This window comes from Thalassophryne amazonica, chromosome 2 (genome assembly GCF_902500255.1).
Source record: "Thalassophryne amazonica chromosome 2, fThaAma1.1, whole genome shotgun sequence".
NCBI classification, from domain to species: domain Eukaryota; kingdom Metazoa; phylum Chordata; class Actinopteri; order Batrachoidiformes; family Batrachoididae; genus Thalassophryne; species Thalassophryne amazonica.
This window is the reverse complement of record NC_047104.1, coordinates 102,176,957-102,193,959: the sequence shown is the minus strand read 5'-3', so window position 1 is coordinate 102,193,959 and position 17,003 is coordinate 102,176,957.

Below are 17,003 nucleotides of genomic sequence, written 5' to 3'. Positions count from 1 at the left end.
GGGTTGTGGAGGAACCTGCGAGGCTTGTGGAGGACCACGGGGGGTTGTGGAGGAGCACAGGTGGGTTGTGGAGGCGGTTCTAAATGTGGGAACGGAGGTGCCTAGAAGAGCTGTGGAGGAGGCTGGAGGAGTTGTGAAGGTGGGTGGAAGTGTGGTACTACAGGAGCCAGGGAGGGGTTTGGAGGGGGCTGGAAGAGTTGTGGCGGTGGCTGTGAGTACAGCGTGGAGTGGTGGACGTTCTGCTGTGCCTGCTGGCGTTCCTGGTTTTTCCTGATTTTAAGTGATTTGAAGTGGTACGAAGTGGTACAACTGGTTGATCGCTGCAACATAGTAGGCGCTCCAGATATCATCGTCCATCCTTTGTGTTTCATGAAACACCAACTCCACGAACATCCTCTGACTTTCTTGTCCATTTTCTACATCGATTACATGATTAAGTTTGGCGCTGGTGGACGATAGGTGCCTTGACAGCTGAAAAGACACAAGCAGGAGTCATGAGTGACATGGAAACATAAAGTGTTTGGTGTTCACTTTTAAATTACACAAATGACTTACGTTGGCCATATCTGATGAGGGGATCCGTCTGGCATGTCCTGCCCTTGTTTCTGCCTGGCTTGCTGCGAACAGTGGGGTTGGGAGGCATGGTTCCCAAGACGTCCACATTGATCGCTGCCATGCCTTCAGTGATGTTCCTTTCGCTTGTGTTATGTGTCGACGCGGATTGAGGAGCGAACCTGCGTCAGACAGAACCCAGCGCTAAAAATAACCAGAAAGCGGTTCCAACAACAAAAACAATTTATTTTTCACCTGTGCCTAAATAAAATGTACAAAACCAAAACCAACGTCCTTCTGGAGGAGTGACTGCTGGCACGCTCTCCAGCGCCCGCAAGGAGAGAAGTCCGGCGCTCCTGGACCCACTACCACCAGACAAACACCCCCCAGGTGGACACGACAAACTGACTCTCTGTGAAGCAAAGAAGATGTGAGGTAAGTCAGCAGTTACAACAATGTCTTTCAAAAGACACACGCTATCAGCAACACACTCAGGTCTGTACTTTTTATCTTTATGCAAATGAGCAGCTTCTCACAACAAGTGGAGGATCACTTATCCTGCACGCCACAGCAGTGAGAAGCAAGCTGCACAATTCTCATCACAATTCAAGTATACCGTGTAACAAAACACCAAGTTACTATCAACAATTAGTCAAATACTTAATTACCTTTAATGTGTGCTGACAGCATGTGTCCTCACCCTTCCTTGCTTCACGGGCTCGATGTGTCAAACCCAGGTGCGGTCCTCAGCGTCTCACAAACGAACATCACAAGGTAGAGTTCCCGGCAGTTCTGCTTGAATCACACATGCCTTAAAAGCAGAACGCCATCCAATTATCTGCTTCAGCTGAAAGTCTTTAAGGTTGCATGTGAGCACCAGTCACAGGTGCTTCACATGATGTTGATGAGGGTGAGGATTCTTCAGCCAGCACCTTCTCCACAGACAAATCAGTTTCCATGCCACCTGAAGAGCAAAGAAAAGAAAAGAACACCAAAACATCCAGCCACACCCCCCAACACACAACAGTACCCCCCCATCAACGGGAAGCCTCCCGGCGACCGAACAGACCAGACCCAAGAACAGCACCTCCCTCCAGGGTCCACGTCAGGAAATAGACAGCACCACGCTCCCAAGGTCCACCACAGACAGCAGGACAGGCACTGCAGCTGGAAGGCCGGCTGGAATCAACAAAGCCCCAAAACATACCCCAATACACTCCAACACACAGAAAAAAAACATAAAACCCACCCAAAACCTCCCCAGGGGACCGTCCCATCAAATCCCGGGAAGAAAAGAAAAACTCCCAAACGCCAAAACCCAACACAGCCCCACAAACACAATACAAACAGAAATGCATAAAAGAAAAATAACAAACAACCCCCCCAGAATGACCTGCAGAGTCCAACCCCCCCAGAAGGCCTTCATCGCCAGTTCCAGGAGGAACAGCCAGAACCATGATCCCACACAGGTCCCCAGGTATACATGGAGCAAAACGGCGCCCCCCAGGGGACCGTACCATCAACCCCAGGAGGTACCCTCCCCACAACCCCGGAACCCCAGACCCGGTCACACTTGGCCAGTTGGCCCCAAGCCAATTCCCCCCCAGAGGACCGTCCCATCAACCCTGGAGGTGGAACCCGGAAGGAAACAGAACAAAATCAAACATCAACCCCCGGAGGACTACCAAAAACAACCCCGGGGGGATATAAAATGACTGTAAACCCTGTTACCCTCCCCGGCACCTCGAAAGACCCCAGGTCCCTCCCAGAGCCTTCGGCGGCTCAATTTTGGCGAACGGCTCAAAATATCAAGCCGGAGAAGGGAACAGAAAAAAAAAACTAACCCAGCTCCAACCCCAAGGCGCAGCAGAGAACCGGAAATACGTCCGGTGCCCCAACTCGACCATACCCCAGCCTCTCGGGAGGGGTGGAACTACCGAAATGGCGAACGGCAACAGATCGGCCCACTCCTCCGACTGAGGTAAGTCTCCGCTGCACCACACTCCGGCAACACCAATGACGAACGGTACAAAGGCTCACCGAGGCTGGAGTGGAACCGGGCCCTAACCAAACCAAAAAAAACGCCTCTAACACCCCCCCCCTAGGTGCAGAGGTCTTCTGAGAATGCTCAGCGTGACCAACCTGCACCACCCCACCACCCACAAGACAAACGGTCTTGGGGCAAGTGAGGTTGGGGTTAGGGATGTAGAGAAATAAAAAACAACAAAATAAAACGACCCAACAACCCAAACAGAAAATACCTAAAAACACATAAAAAATTAATAAAGACGTGAGCTCAGGCGGACTTCCAACCGCCTAACAGTCACTCCACCAGATACGCCTCTGACTCCCCATACAATTATAACCCCTATTTAAGGAAAAAAACATTTACCCATGCTAGATTTTTTTTTTAATTTTTTTTTTTATGTGTGTTATGTTGCCTGTCCCGGAACACTTGGAGACACGTCACCATTATTTCTCTTGACGTTTACATGTCGGGGCAATACAGTAATCTCTGCTCATCCGAGCTGCATGGGCTCGTCAACAGGAGGAGCCAGAGGTCCCGTCGGAGGAGCCTCAGTGGGGCAAAGAAGAGGCGGCCCAGATCTGTGTCGGGGAAAGCCCCGAGACGAAAAAACCCGCTCTGATGGGCGTCCTCTCTTGCGTCCACGCTCCTTCATCCGATCATCTAGACGAATCACCAACGATATTAGCTCATCTAATTCATTTGGCTCGTCACGGACTACCAGCTCGTCTTTCAATGACTCACCCAACCCATCTACAAATACGCCTCGTAAAACTGCGGCATTCCAACCTGTGGGTGACGGAGTTATCGGCACCGGTATCGATAGTGCCGCAGCTGGAGTAGCAGGAAGCAGAACGGCTTGCGCTGCAAGCTCCGTAACACGGGCGTCTGTTTGTTTAATTTGGTTCGCGAGATGCTGTAATTGCTCCCGTATGACAAATCAGTTTCCATGCCACCTGAAGAGCAAAGAAAAGAAAAGAACACCAAAACATCCAGCCACACCCCCCAACACACAACAGCTTGAAGCCTCTTGATCCTCATCTTCTCTGAACATCTCATTCCCTCCCGATGCACCCGACCCTCGTGGCTGCCACACGGAAAGAAGCAAGCCAATCAGTTAGACATAATCTTGAACATAATCTTGAACACACACACAAGGTTAATAATGAACATACACACACGGCAATAATGAATTATATATATATATATATATACACACACACACACACACACACACACACACACACACACACACACACACACACACACACACACACACACACACACACACACACACACACACACACACACACACACCCACACCACGCTTGCCTGGTTCATCACCGGTACCGGCTATGTCCAACTCCCTGGCCTTCTGCTGATAAAGTTGGTTCTTGGCCTCTTTGTTGTTATAGTCTTCACAGGCCTTGTCATACAGCATCGGGCACAGCTGAACCCACTCCATAATTTCGGTTCGCTGTTTGTCCGACGCAGTTTTAAACGGAGGAAGCTTCACCTCTCTCTGCTTTTTCTGTACAGGAGCAACATTATGTTCCGACAGTGGTGCAGATGATTCCACATCACTGGAAGCAGAAGAAATTACTCTTTGTGGCATTTTCAAACTGGTCGGGAACAATAACGGCCTCAGAAACAATAAAAGTTCGGCAGAGTCCGGCGGGATAAAACGGCTTTTGGCGGGATGAGACTCCAGCGAGATAAAAGAAAAACTGCAGCAGAGGAAACTGCAGCAGAGGAAACTCCAGCAAGTTAAAAATACTGCAGCAGCCTCCGGCGGGATAAAAGTTCCAAAACAATACAGTCCAGCGGGACAGAAATCTGACAAAAATCAATAACAGTGCACTACATGCACAATCCAATGTTTATATACAGCTGAACAATGCAGCAATGTGCGAATCACGAAATGGCGCTGAGTAGCGTGGTCTTTCAAGGGTGTGGCTTCGAGTTACTCCAGGTAATGCCTCTTTGACCCGAGTTACGCCTCTTTGCCCCGACTTGCGCTGGAACCACTTCCTTTCTGCGTCGAGCACAGGACACCAAAAAAATTAAACAGGTTTAATTTTTCGGTGCCTGACTTGCTTCCTCCTTTGCGCCCCTTGCGCTGTTGTGGCGCCGAGCTGCATCATCTTGGCACCGAGTTGCTTCCATGCGGCATCGCACGGCGCAACTGGGAGCAACCGGGAGCAGCCCCAGTGTGAAAGGGGCTTTAGCTGGCAAGGATTTGCATGCTCAAAAACCCAGCTTTAGTATTTGCACACCTGTCAAGTCTCACACATTCGGCGTGAAACTCACACATTTAAACATGTTGTCATGCTCTCACGCTATTGCATGACTTTCTTCCTGCATTTCACTAATTTGGCCTGCAAAAACAAATTGAGGGAAAATAAATAAAACCTATTAAAGTAAATGATGAGGGCGCTCCTCTAGTCAAGGTGGAATGGCTATGCCATCTGTGTGATGAATCATCTGTTCATGGGCTTTCAGTGACGCCGTTTCTTCACTACGACTGAAAATGGTGGAAAGCAGCAGACAGGTGTAAAAGTTCAGATTCTGACTCAGCATCAACAATGTTAAAAAAGAGAAAATATTCCTGTGCTGCCAAGTACAAAAGAACATTTAGTAAGGCGTGGTGTAAGAGATATCATTCATCACTGCTGTGACTTTGGATAAGACACAATTCTCATGCAACATTTGCCATCGAGGAGAGCCCAATGTGAAACAACATGTCAACAGCGATGGACATATTAAACTGGAAAAGGCACAGCAGAGTCAGAAAACTCTTTCAAGCATGTTTGCAGTTCCAAAGTCAGATATAAAGGATAAAGTAAGCCTGTTTTCTATTACACCCTACCAGCTCCTTATTCATATGTCGATATGATTGCTATTACAGTAGCAGGGCTTATAAAATGTCACGCCTGGCCCCCAGGGACTGTCCTGTCTGAACTGAGCAGAGCAAATTTTGGACACAGCAGTCTCACTGGGCTGCATCATATCATTACGCCACTTGTACAGTGCTGACCAGCATTAGTGATTTAATACTACTGATCCCCTTCTCCCCCCAAGTTTAACAACCACATACAAAGTGTACAGTGTGATCAGTCACATGTTGTGTTATTGTGTTTTCAGGGATGTGCAAGGCAACATCAGTGATATCACCGCGTGAGTGTGTAGACTTGTTTTTAGGTGATGGTTTTGGTGGATTCCATGGGGCTACAGAAACTCTTTCCAAAAGACTTATCGCTTCCGTCTTAATTCTACACAATTTTTCATGCATGTAATCTTAATCAGTTTTTGGAAAACTATTTTATGTGGTGAAAGCTGGAACGTTGTTGAATGGTACATTCCAGATTTCACCAAATTAACAAGGTTGGGTAGGATTACTTTGAAAGAATACATGTGGATTACATGTATGTATGTACATACATTTGGATTACTTGTAATCTGATTACTTTTGGATTACATTTCAAAGTAATCCTACCCAACCTTGCGAATTAAATACTGGTTCCATGTAAAGAATGGAAAAACATTCATTAGTTGTTTTATGTAACGGCAAAAATAGATCCTTGTCATTTGATATTTTATTAATTTATAAACAACAGAAAAGGGACTTACATTTTGGTGTTCGTCACTGGTGCTTTGACATCAACAGTCCAACGCGAATAGGAGTCCAAAATTGTTCTCAGTAGTCTGTGATGCTGTCCACGGATTTCGTGTACAGGCTGCCTTCTGCTTTCCTCACTCCAGCAAAAAATTGCGTCAGAAATTGGTCCAACTTTTCATCCTAACTTCATCCTCTTCATCCAAACAGCTCTTCGTGTCTTGACGGCTTACAGCATGGTGGATTTGTTTTTTTTTTGTGTTAGACGTATTAGCCGCATCAATTAGCTCCTTCAAATTGTCATCTGCCAGCAAAACAAATTCTGCCATGTGCGGTAGACAGGGCGCCTGCCACTCTCGGATCCCCCTGCTTGAGCCTATCACAGCTTGAGAGCTCTGTATTTGCTTCATGAAAGTTGGCTAAAATAAAATTAACTTGCTACATGTGACTGGACTGTGCTGTCCTGCCACGGGACGGACTCCCCACACAGCTAGAAATGGCACTGTGTCAGTCGGATAGTAAGTGGCTAGCTCCTCGGTCACCACCTCCTGCTCTTTGGTCGCGGCGGCTGGCTCCACTGCCTCGGCTGCATTCAAAGCACGCAGCAGCGCCTGAGTCACCACCATGTTCACCACAGCCAAAGGAGGTGAGCTCCAGAGCATTTTCTCCAGAAATCGTCTCGTTAACCAAAGAGGATGCAGCAGTTAGAAAGCTAAACCAAGAGGATGGTGCCTGTACTCAGCTCATTCAAACCAATGCTGCAATCCTTGGTCCCATTTCCAAGGTGGTTGACAATCAGTGCACCACATTTACAGGTGTCTCCAAGCTGGCTGAAGGACAGTGTCTCTCATCTGTCTCTGAGGTGGCTGTCAAGCAGCGCACCTCATCTGTTCTTGCGTCTATGGTGGGTTACAAGTGGCGCACCTCATCTGTCCTTGAGGGAGCTGATAGTCAGCACACTTTATCTGTTCCAAGCCCTCGCCTTGAGATAGCCAAAAGTAGCGGTGGCCACATTTCCGATAATCTGATAACTGATAATTATCAAGATAAAGTTTTCATTATCGGATTATCTTTTTAGATAACTTTGAATACCATTATCGGACTAATTATCTTCCAATAAATTTTTGTCCGATAACTTTTAGACCTTTAACATGGTAAACAAAGGTGACCAGATGTGTAGTTCTACCCTCTAGAAACAGAGGAGAGCTGGTTCTAGAAGAAATTATGAATTTATGTTCTCACACACATTGTATGTTCAAAAAACACACGTCAGACTCGTGTTTCCAGAAGCAAAATGTAAACAGATGCTTTTTTTCAAACTTAATTTACAAAAACTCTCAATGGGAGACATCAAAGTTAAAAAAAAAAAAAATTACAAGACAGATCTGCGGTGTTTGCACAGGTACAAGAGTATCAAACAGGTTTGATTTTCATCTGACCATATGATCGGTGATCAGGAGGTGGTCGTAAGATGTTAAATGCAGCTCGTTACTCCATGTACAGTATACTAAATGATGCAGGACGTGCGATTAACCTGAAACACTTTGCGATCCAAAAAATTCTCACACAAATGAAAAATCAGCTGAAAAAGGGCCAAAACTCGCACTGGCACCAGTAGTTGACAGTGTTCTATTTGACACCGGTTATATCAGACGGTTAACTAATTACAACTTGGCTTTTTTTTTTTAAATAGCTGTTTTTTTTACAAATAAAAAATGGCATATTTTCAAAAGCACATTTATCTGTAAACACCAACACATGACACACCTCACATTAACATGTTGGTTTACATAGAATTAATCAACCAATCGGTGTAGCCGAGGCACACTTTACCCAGAATGCCATCTGTCTGTGTTTGTTACAAAACTTCAGAATTAGTACATTATTCAACATTAAAAGATATATGTTATATCTTAACATCCAAAGATGTATCGTTATCTTTGGCTGCTCTCAGTGATGCCGGTATTTGGTTAGACTCTTTCTCTCCGATTGTTCTGTCTGAGTTATTTTCATTAGTTACTTCATCCAAACCATCAACATGTTTATTAGACCCCATTCCTGCCAGGCTGCTCAAGGAAGCCCTACCATTATTTAATGCTTCAATCTTAAATATGATCAATCTATCTTTGTTAGTTGGCTATGTACCACAGGCTTTTAAGGTGGCAGTAATTAAACCATTACTTAAAAAGCCATCACTTGACCCAGCTATCTTAGCTAATTATAGGCCAATCTCCAACCTTCCGTTTCTCTCAAAGATTCTTGAGAGGGTAGTTGTAAAACAGCTAACTGATCATCTGCAGAGGAATGGTCTATTTGAAGAGCTTCAGTCAGGTTTTAGAATTCATCATAGTACAGAAACAGCATTAGTGAAGGTTACAAATGATCTTCTTATGGCTTCAGACAGTGGACTCATCTCTGTGCTTGTTCTGTTGGACCTCAGTGCTGCTTTTGATACTGTTGACCATAAAATTTTATTACAGAGATTAGAGCATGTCATAGGTATTAAAGGCACTGCGCTGCGGTGGTTTGAATCATATTTGTCTAATAGATTACAGTTTGTTCATGTAAATGGGGAATCTTCTTCACAGACTAAAGTTAATTATGGAGTTCCACAAGGTTCTGTGCTAGGACCAATTTTATTCACTTTATACATGCTTCCCTTAGGCAGTATTATTAGACGGTATTGCTTAAGTTTTCATTGTTACGCAGATGATACCCAGCTTTATCTATCCATGAAGCCAGAGGACACACACCAATTAGCTAAACTGCAGGATGACCTCTAATTTCCTGCTTTTAAACTCAGATAAAACTGAAGTTATTGTACTTGGCCCCACAAATCTTAGAAACATCGTGTCTAACCAGATCCTTACTCTGGATGGCATTACCCTGACCTCTAGTAATACTGTGAGAAATCTTGGAGTCATTTTTGATCAGGATATGTCATTCAAGGCGCATATTAAACAAATATGTAGGACTGCCTTTTTGCATTTACGCAATATCTCTAAAATCAGAAAGGTCTTGTCTCAGAGTGATGCTGAAAAACTAATTCATGCATTTATTTCCTCTAGGCTGGACTATTGTAATTCATTATTATCAGGTTGTCCTAAAAGTTCCCTAAAAAGCCTTCAGTTAATTCAAAATGCTGCAGCTAGAGTACTGACGGGGACTAGCAGGAGAGAGCATATCTCACCCGTGTTGGCCTCTCTTCATTGGCTTCCTGTTAATTCTAGAATAGAATTTAAAATTCTTCTTCTTACTTATAAGGTTTTGAATAATCAGGTCCCATCTTATGCTGAAAGACAAAAGTACTGACTCATTGTTTTGGTCTGTTGTTGTTTTTGATGCTTCCAAAAGCAATGGCAGTGTTAAGACTCAAAATCAGCTTGTTAGTAGCTGCAATTATACCGGAGACAATACTGGAATTTATCGGTTATCTGTAACTTCCGATACATTTTTGGGTGGTTTATCATTTTATCTTTATCGAAGATAACTTTTCAGTTATCTGATTATCTGTTATCGAAGTTAATTTTTTGGTTATCTCTGCCCACCACTGGCCAAAAGTCAGTGCATCTCACCAGTTCCTGGAGTTCTTGACTCCGAGATGGCTGAAAGTCAGCACATCTCATTGGCGCATGTTCCCAAGCTGACTGATAATTGGCACGACTCGTTTGTTCCTGTCTTCAAGGTGTCTGATGAGTGGGCCATCTTTTCTGATCATGACCCCCAGATGGCCAAAAGGCATCTTGTCACTTCAGCTCCTGTTCATATCAGGCAAAAGATGCCATGTGTCAAGAGTCTCTGCACTTCCTGTTTCTGAGGCAGTCAAAACACAGCACACCTCATCAACTTCTGCATGTCCTGTCTTTAAGGTGGCCAAGAAATGGTGCATTGTATCAGCACCTGTTCCTGTCTCCGAGGCCATCAGAAGCTGGCTTGCCTCAGCTCCTCGTAATGCTGAGGAGGTCCAGGGTGGGAGTGCCCAGCCTGTTCCAAGCACCAAGGCAACCATGAGCACACCTCACTTTGCTCATTTCCTGTCTCTAAGGTGCACAGGGATGGACTGCCTCACCTATTCCAATGTTTTGGACAGTTGTAACTCTGGGGGTATATTTAGTTCTGAATTGGCATCTTTGTTGTTTTATGCTATTTTGCTTTTCTGCTGTTGACTGTATGACTACCAAACTACCTTTATGTCTGTCTTCAGTTGTCCATGTCACCATCGTTTGGGTGATCATGTTACTTGTTGCACTTCTTGGTCATCCCCCTGATGTTTTGTCTGTCCTTTGTTGCCTCCATGGTAGTTCAGCGTGGGGACAACACCTGTACACTCCACTTGATTGTGTCTGTCCCCTGCTGGCTGCATGGCCACTCACATGATCTTCCATTTGTCCTCTGTTGTGTCCACAGCTATTATTCTGTTTGTTTGTCTGGTCTGTGTTGCCTACACAATCATACTCCTGACTGTCTGTTTGTCCCTTGTTGGCAACACAGTCTCCTGACTTTCTGTCTATCCCTTGTTGGCCACAGGGTTGTCCCACCAACCTTCTGTTTTCTGTAGGTCACACTCACTTTATCTGAGTACATTTTGTATGTATTCAGCATTTATTTCCACAGTGCTCCATCTTTAATTCCCAAGTGTGGTGTTTATTAGTAGTAGCTATCCAGATGTAGCCGTATTAATAACACAAAATTCAGTTACATAACACTCCTGATTGGTCAATCTAGGTCAGGTGGTTATGACGTTATTATGCACCTTCACTCGTTTTCTAACTGCATGTACTGTAGGGCCAAAATTACCTTTTGAAGTGACAATTTTAAACAGTTTATGTGGCTCCAAAATATTTGTAATTATCTATCTTTCTTACTTAAAGGAGCAGTGGTAGCCAAGTGGTTAGTGTGCTTGGTTTCAGTGAAGAAGGTTCAAACCCCACCCCTTGCATCAGGAAGGGCATCCAGTGTGAAACTTGTGCCAAATCAACATGCAGACCCACCTTGGATCTGCTGTGGTGACCCCGAGTGAAAAACAAGGGAGCAGCTGAAGGGACTTACTATCTAGGTTAGTTCCCTTGTCGACATCTCACGCACTTTAATGTGTCATAGCATGAATTTGTCATACAAACCAGCGGAGAAACATTAAACTAAATTGAAAACCTAACCTTAACAGTAACCCCTAACCATTTCCCCTAACATAGCTGCACTATGTACCAATACAATTTGGCATTAATACAGCTAAGTATGAATAGTCACTTTTTTGTTTATTTAGATTAGTATTCAGTTATGTATTTGGACTGCATTTATATAGCACTTTTCCATCTGAATCAAAAGCACATTACAGTGATGTCTCACATACACAATAAACAATCACAAGCAAATCACAATCAACAATCCCAAGCAAAGTATGCAATACAGCAGGAAAAATCTAAATGATCACTGGGAAACAAGGTTCAGCAAAGAGAAGACATACACTGGATAACACTGGAACCGAGTGCAAGAAACAGAGCAAAAGCACACAATATTCAAGCAACGGACAGGAGGAACACAGGGGTACAAATACACACTGTGGGTAATCACACACATGAGACACAGGTGAGAGTAAACACTAACTGAAATCAGCTGGGGATTGACACAAGAAAAATGTTAACGAACACACAAGGAAACCATGACCATCAAAATAAAACAGGAAGAACTAACTACAGTAAATACAGAAAGAAAAAAAAGAAGATAAAATAAACACAGGAATGAAACACAGAATAAACCCAGACTACAATAACTCAGGAACTAAACTACAGAACATTTAAATAAACACCAAAGACATACAAGGATAAAGACAGCACAAAGGCATGAAAACCCACAGGGACCCCAAACAATATCAACACTAGGATTAGTCACAAGGGGGAGCCAGAGGACAAGGACAGATACAGACAGGGATCATGACATTTCTAAGGCTGGTAATACATTCCACAAAATGTTGGGATGTTAAAGCATTTTCCACTTTGTAATGGTGCCATTCCTTGAATGTACAACACCAATTCCAATAAAGTTGTGACGTTGTGTAAAATGTAAATAAAAACAGAATAGAATGATTTGCAAATCCTCTTCAACCTATATTCAATTGAATGCACCACAAAGGCAAGATATTTAATGTTCAAACTTATAAACTTTACTGTTTTTGTGCAAATATTTGCTCATTTTGAAATGGATGACTGCAACACGATTCAAAAAAGTTGGGATAGTGGTATGTTTACCACTGTGTTACATCACCTTTCCTTCTAACAAAACTCAATAAGCGTTTTGGAACTGAGGACACTGATTGTTGAAGTTTTGTAGGTGGAATTTTTTCCCAATCTTGCTTGATGTGCAACTTCAGTTGTTCAACAGTCTGGGGTCTCCATTGCCGTATTTTGCGCTTCATAATACGCCACACATTTTCAATGGGCGACAGGTCTGGACTGCAGGCAGGACAGTCTAGTACCCGCACTCTTTTACTACGAAGCCACGTTGTAACATGTGCAGAATGGGGCTTGGCATTGTGTTGCTGAAATAAACATGGCCGTCCCTGAAAAAGATGTTGCTTGGATGGCAGCATGTGTTGCTCCAAAACCTGGATGTACCTTTCAGCATTAATGGTGCCATCACAGATGTGTAAGTTGCCCATGCCATGGCCACTAACAACCCCCCCCCATACCATCGCAGATGCTGGCTTTTGAACTTTGCGCTGGTAACAATCTGGATGGTCTTTTTCCTCTTTTGTCCAGAGGACACAACGTCCTTGATTTCTAAAAAGAATTTGAAATGTGGACTCATCAGACCACAGCACACTTTTCCACTTTGCCTCTGTCCATTTCAAATGAGCTTGGGCCCAGAGAAGGCGGCGGCGTTTCTGGATGTTGTTGATGTATGGCTTTCACTTTGCATAATAGAGTTTTAACTTGCACTTGTAGATGTAGCGACAAACTGTGTTAACTGACAATGGTTTTCTGAAGTGTTACTGAGCCCACGCGGTACGTTCCTTTACACAATGATGTTGGTTTTTAATGCAGTGCCGCCTGAGGGATCGAAGGTCACGGGCATTCAATGTTGGTTTTTGGCCTTGTTGCTTACATGTAGAAAGTTCTCCAGATTCTCTGAATCTTCTGATTATATTATGGACTGTAGATGATGGAATCCCTAAATTCCTTGTAATTGAATGTTGAGAAACATTATTCTTAAACTGTTGGACTATTTTTTCATGCAGTTGTTCACAAATCAAATCAAATCAATTTTATTTATATAGCGCCAAATCACAACAAACAGTTGCCCCAAGGCGCTTTATATTGTAAGGCAAAGCCATACAATAATTACGGAAAAACCCCAACGGTCAAAACGACCCCCTGTGAGCAAGCACTTGGCGACAGCGGGAAGGAAAAACTCCCTTTTAACAGGAAGAAACCTCCAGCAGAACCAGGCTCAGGGAGGGGCAGTCTTCTGCTGGGACTGGTTGGGGCTGAGGGAGAGAACCAGGAAAAAGACATGGCTTGGAGGGCAGCAGAGATCAATCACTAATGATTAGATGCAGAGTGGTGCATACAGAGCAAAAAGAGAAAGAAACACTCAGTGCATCATGGGAACCCCCCAGCAGTCTAAGTCTATAGCAGCATAACTAAGGGATGGTTCAGGGTCTCCTGATCCAGCCCTAACTATAAGCTTTAGCAAAAAGGAAAGTTTTAAGCCTAATCTTAAAAGTAGAGAGGGTGTCTGTCTCTCTGATCCTGCTCCCTGAATTAGGAGCTGGTTCCAGAGGAGAGGACCCTGAAAGCTGAAGGCTCTGCCTCCCATTTTACTCTTACAATCCCTAGGAACTACAAGTAAGCTTGCAGTCTGAGAGCGAAGCGCTCTATTGGGGTGATATGGTACTATGAGGTCCCTAAGATAAGATGGGACCTGATTATTCAAAACCTTATAAGTAAGAAGAAGAATTTTAAATTCTATTCTAGAATTAACAGGAAGCCAATGAAGAGAGGCCAATATGGGTGAAATATGCTCTCTCCTTCTAGTCGCTGTCAGTACTCTAGCTGCAGCATTTTGAATTAACTGAAGGCTTTTCAGGGAACTTTTAGGACAACCTGATAATAATGAAGTACAATAGTCCAGCCTAGAGGAAATAAATGCATGAATTAGTTTTTCAGCATCACTCTGAGACAAGACCTTTCTAATTTTAGAGATATTGCGCAAATGCAAAAAAGCAGTCCTACATATTTGTTTAATATGCACATTGAATGACATATCCTGATCAAAAATGACTCCCAAGATTTCTCACAGTATTACTCGAGGTCAGGGTAATGCCATCCAGAGTAAGGATCTGGTTAGACACCATGTTTCTAAGATTTGTGGGGCCAAGTACAATAACTTCAGTTTTATCTGAGTTTAAAAGCAGGAAATTAGAGGTCATCCATGTCTTTATGTCTGTAAGACAATCCTGCAGTTTAGCTAATTGGTGTGTGTCCTCTGGCTTCATGGATAGATAAAGCTGGGTATCATCTGCGTAACAATGAAAATTTAAGCAATGCTGTCTAATAATACTGCCTAAGGGAAGCATGTATAAAGTGAATCAAATTGGTCCTAGCACAGAACCTTGTGGAACTCCATAATTAACCTTAGTCTGTGAAGAAGATTCCCCATTTACATGAACAAATTGTAATCTATTAGATAAATATGATTCAAACCACCGCAGCACAGTGCCTTTAATACCTATGGCATGCTCTAATCTCTGTAATAAAATTTTATGGTCAACAGTATCAAAAGCAGTGCTGAGGTCTAACAGAACAAGCACAGAGATGAGTCCACTGTTTGAGGCCATAAGAAGATCATTTGTAACCTTCACTAATGCTGTTTCTGTACTATGATGAATTCTAAAACCTGACTGAAACTCTTCAAATAGACCATTCCTCTGCAGATGATCAGTTAGCTGTTTTACAACTACCCTTTCAAGAATTTTTGAGAGAAAAGGAAGGCTGGAGATTGGCCTATAATTAGCTAAGATAGCTGGGTCAAGTGATGGCTTTTTAAGTAATGGTTTAATTACTGCCACCTTAAAAGCCTGTGGTACATAACCAACTAATAAAGATAGATTGATCATATTTAAGATTGAAGCATTAATTAATGGTAGGGCTTCCTTGAGCAGCCTGGTAGGATTGGGGTCTAATAGACAGGTTGATGGTTTGGAGGAAGTAACTAATGAAAATAACTCAGACAGAACAATTGGAGAGAAAGAATCTAACCAAATACCGGCATCACTGAAAGCAGCCAAAGATAACAATATGTCTTTGGGATGGTTCTGAGTAATTTTTTCTCTAATAGTTAAAATTTTATTAGCAAAGAAAGTCATGAAGTCATTACTAGTTAAAGTTAAAGGAATACTCAGCTCAATAGAGCTCTGACTCTTTGTCAGCCTGGCTACAGTGCTGAAAAGATACCTGGAGTTGTTCTTATTTCCTTCAATTAGTGATGAGTAGTAAGATGTCCTAGCTTTACGGAGGGCTTTTTTATAGAGCAACAGACTCTTTTTCCAGGCTAAGTGAAAATCTTCTAAATTAGTGAGACGCCATTTCCTCTCCAGCTTATGGGTTATCTGCTTTAAGCTGCGAGTTTGTGAGTTATATTGACGAGATAATCTATCTCATTCACAGAGTTTAGGTAGCTACTCTGCCCTGTGTTGGTATATGGCATTGGAGAACATAAAGAAGGAATCATATCCTTAAACCTAGTTACAGCGCTTTCTGAAAGACTTCTACTGTAATGAAACGTATTCCCCAGTCAATTAAAGTAAATGTAAATGTTATTAAGAAATGATCAGACAGAAGGGGTTTTTCAGGGAATACTGTTAAGTCTTCAATTTCCATACCATAAGTCAGAACAAGATCTATGATTAAAGTGGTGGGTGGACTCATTTACATTTTGAGCAAAGCCAACTGAGTCTAACAATAGATTAAATGCAGTGTTGAGGCTGTCATTCTCAGCATCTGTGTGGATGTTAAAATCGCCCACTATAATTATCTTATCTGAGCTAAGCACTAAGTCAGAAAAAGGTCCGAAAATTCACAGAGAAACTCACACTAACGACCAGGTGGACGATAGATAACAAATAAAACTGGTTTTTGGGACTTCCAATTTGGATGGACAAGACTAAGAGTCAAGCTTTCAAATGAATTAAAGCTCTGTCTGGGTTTTTGATTAATTAATAAGCTGGAGTGGAAGATTGCTGCTAATCCTCCGCCTCGGCCCGTGCTACGAGCATTCTGACACTTAGTGTGACTCGGAGGTGTGGACTCATTTAAACTAACATATTCATCCTGCTGTAACCAGGTTTCTGTTAGGCAGAATAAATCAATATGTTGATCAATTATTATATCATTTACTAACAGGGACTTAGAAGAGAGAGACCTAATGTTTAATAGACCACATTTAACTGTTTTAGTCTGTGGTGCAGTTGAAGGTGCTATATTATTTTTTATTTTTGAATTTTTCTGCTTAAATAGATTTTTGCTGGTTATTGGTGGTCTGGGAGCAGGCACCATCTCTACGGGGATGGGGTAATGAGGGGATGGCAGGGGGAGAGAAGCTGCAGAGAGGTGTGTAAGACTACAACTCTGCTTCCTGGTCCCAACCCTGGGTAGTCATGGTTTGGAGGATTTAATAAAATTGGCCAGATTTCTAGAAATGAGAGCTGCTCCATCCAAAGTGGGATGGATGCCATCTCTCCTAACAAGACCAGGTTTTCCCCAGAAGCTTTGCCAATTATCTATGAAGCCCACCTCATTTTTTGGACACCAC